Source organism: Nematolebias whitei, chromosome 17 (assembly GCF_014905685.2).
Source record: "Nematolebias whitei isolate Nwh7 chromosome 17, NemWhi1, whole genome shotgun sequence".
NCBI lineage: Eukaryota > Metazoa > Chordata > Actinopteri > Cyprinodontiformes > Rivulidae > Nematolebias > Nematolebias whitei.
The window spans coordinates 2,683,767-2,687,147 of record NC_056514.1 but is presented as its reverse complement, the minus strand read 5'-3'; positions in this window follow the sequence as shown (position 1 = coordinate 2,687,147).

The following is a 3,381-nucleotide window of genomic DNA, read 5'->3' as shown; positions in this document are numbered from 1 at the left end:
CCTAAAAGCAGCGAGTGGTCTGTAAAAGCCACAGGTAAAATCTGGCATGTCCTAAACACGTTAAAATGGTGTTTAAAACAATAAAAACGGTCAAGACGAGCTAAAGAGATGCAATTTTCTTTAAGGTGGGACCACGTGTACTGCCTGGAGCCTGCGTGCATCCTCCTCCATACGTCCACCAGGCCATGGGACGAGACCAGCTGCCGCAGAGCGCGCTGGGCTGCTGGATGAGGCTCTGCATGATTGCGGTCTAAAGACTCGTTTTCTGTGCAATTAAAATCCCCTCCTATAAAAACATAATCCTCGGACCCACAATCCCCCAACTTTCCACCAATTTCTTCTAAAAAAACGTTTTTTCTCTGCATTGGCATTAGGAGCGTAAATATTAATAAAAATTACATTAAAATGTTCAAAACCAGCCTTGACTAAAAGACACCGGCCCTGAACTATGTGTCGCACCTCTATGCGGCTGGGAGTGAAAGCTCTAGAGAAGAGGAGTCCCACTCCTGCACTCTGGGAGGTGCCGTGGCTAAAAAAGGCCTCCCCTTCCCACTCCCTGCACCACTCTGTCTCATTTGATGCATCACTATGTGTCTCTTGTAAGAGCAGAACGTCAATTTTTTTATATTTAATGGTTTGGTAAACCAGTGCACGCTTTACAGCCTCTCTAGCTCCGTTGATGTTTAAAGATGCTATTTTAAAAGAATCCATGCAAAGTGAGAGGTTTAAAAGCGGGTACAAAAAGACAATAATAAATATTAAAATGCTGGTGTTCATCATGTGTTCACAATTGTTTTCTGACCTTGCCCATGATTTTCCTTAATCTAAATACTTCTTGGTCGGTGAACCCAGATTCTGTTTTGTGCCTCAGGTAATGTCTGGCCGAGTCGTAAAACGTCTTCAGGTTTGGGAAGTACTTTTCAACTTTCAAACCTCTCAGCCCTCGTGTCTGTTTGAGGAAGGACAGGAAGGTTTCCACAGGATAGCGGGGTTCAGTGCAGTCAGCCTGTGACACAGAGGCTTCACTGAAGTCTGAGCACCAGCCCTCACTGTCACTGCTGTCCACCCCCTCCCTCATCTCTGCGCACATTTTGCTGGCTCGTGCATTGACCTCTACGTTTTTCCTTTTTCCCCTTTTTTTCACCTGGGTTGGGCCCCCCAGCTCCATCTCCTCTACAACCGCCCCTGCTTCTCCCTCCACACCAGTTCCTGACTTCTCACTTTTCTTTCCTGCACCTTTTATTTCCTCATCCACCTCCACCTCTCCTTACCCTTCCCGATCACCACACACCAACTCCTTGTCACCCTCCTGCACTCCTTGCTCTCCGTTTCTCTCCCCCACCTCCCCTGGAGCCTCCTCCTCACCATCCACAACACCACCATTCTCCCCACCACCACCATTCTCCCCAACACCACCATTCTCCCTACCACCACCATTCTCCCCACCACTACACACCTCCGTGCTTCCACCTTTTCCCACACACATACTTTTTGTTGCTTCACCGTCCACAGCTGTCACCTCAACACTAACTTGTTCCACGTCAGCTGGGGTCGCGGACTCTCCCGCAACAGCTGCGGGAGGGGGACCCGCCGCAGCCGGGGGGTTCCCCGCAGCACCGGGCGGGGCCGGTCCGGCCCTGTTTGGGCACATTTTTATTACGTGCCCCTCCTGGCCACATCCAAAACATTTCATATTCGAGGAAGTGGCAAATAAAAGATATTCAAAATCGTCCAGTTTAACATGGAAACGAACGTTAAACTCTTCCCCCCGCTTGTTCAAAATCATAAAGAGTGTTCTCCTGTGGGAGACGACATGTTTGAGAAGTGGTGATTTACACCCCGTCAACACTTTTTTAATCGGGGACACCACCTTCCCGTGTCTGGACAACTCCTTAATCAAAAACTCGTCGCTAATAAACGGGGGGACGTTGGAGAGAGTGATCTTGGTGGCTGGCAGCGCCAGTGGTGACACCTGTAGGAACAAGTCTCCCACTGAGATGCCAGCCTCGACCAGTTGTTGAGCCTTCTCCACCCTATCAACAAAGATGACCACAGCCCCGTTCATGCGGGCTGCGGACCTGATGGACCCGTGTCCAACCACCTCCCCCACCGCTAAACAAACTTCCTCCACGCTGCACGGAGAACCAGCACTCACCTTGATGCCGTTTTTCCGCGTCAGCGTGGAGAAGCTTCCCGTGCTCTCCACCACCATGGCGTCTAGACGCCGGCCAGCCAGGTGCACCTGACGGCCACACCCTGTCAAACAAACTTTTTTAAACTAATAAAACACCAAACCCCACAAATAAATAATTAACAAAAACATAAACACCAAGTGAAAAAAGTAGAAAAAGGACAGAAAAAACGAATGAATAGACACTCTCACTTTCTGCTCCTCTGCTCTTCCTCTCACACCCTCCTCTCAGCAGAAGAAGAAGAAGAACAAGAACAAGAACAAGAACAAGAAGAAGAAGAACACTGAGAAAGCTCCTCGGTTGAGGAGCAAAACGTCTTCTGTTACAAATAAAGTCCAGTTGTTTTTGTATTGAACGTTTTTAAATGCCCCGGGACGCAGGCTGCTTTTAACAGCTGAATGTCTCCAGGGAGCACCATTTCTCCTTCAAGTTCCTCTCTCGGGCTTCGGCTTCTTTATGTTTTAACAAATTCGTACAAAATTTCAGCTTTCATTTGAACGAGTTTTGCTGCTTTATTTCGTGCTCCAGCAGGGGGCGGTAGAGCGCCGGCTCGTCGGTTCAACAGCAGGAGCGCCGGCTGCTGCCACAACAAACCGAAGAAGAAGAATTAGACGAAGAAGAAGAAGGATATGGCTGCTCTTACTTTGAAGGAGAAAAGTGCATTACTATTTAAAACAATTTTATAATACGATTTCATTCGGGACCCAAAAGTGGCACAAGGTGAGCGTCTACAGACAGATAGTGTTAGTGATAGTAAATGTTGTAGCGTTAAAGAAGTGTAGGTGTGAGAGCGTTTTGTTGTCAGAGGGTCGTCCACACGAGACACGGTATAAATGTAATCTGTCACACAATGTAATTATCACACAATGTAATCTGTCACACAATGTAATCTGTCACACAATGTAATCTGGATACTAGGTTTATACTTGGTGTTGATGCTGTGGACTCGAAGCACCTGGAACTAACTCGTATTCTGTACATTAATGTTCTTTAAGGACTGGAAGTGTCATTTCTGCGCTTCATCTTAGCTGCAGCTTTACTTTAATAACTGATATGAGAATTAAGTATCGGCGTGTTTTTATTGTAACATGTTATAAAGGTCGGAGGGTGGACTGCAATGTAGTTAGACCACAGTAAAGTTACTACAGACGTGTGTTTTTCACAGTAAAGTTGCTACAGACGTGTGTTT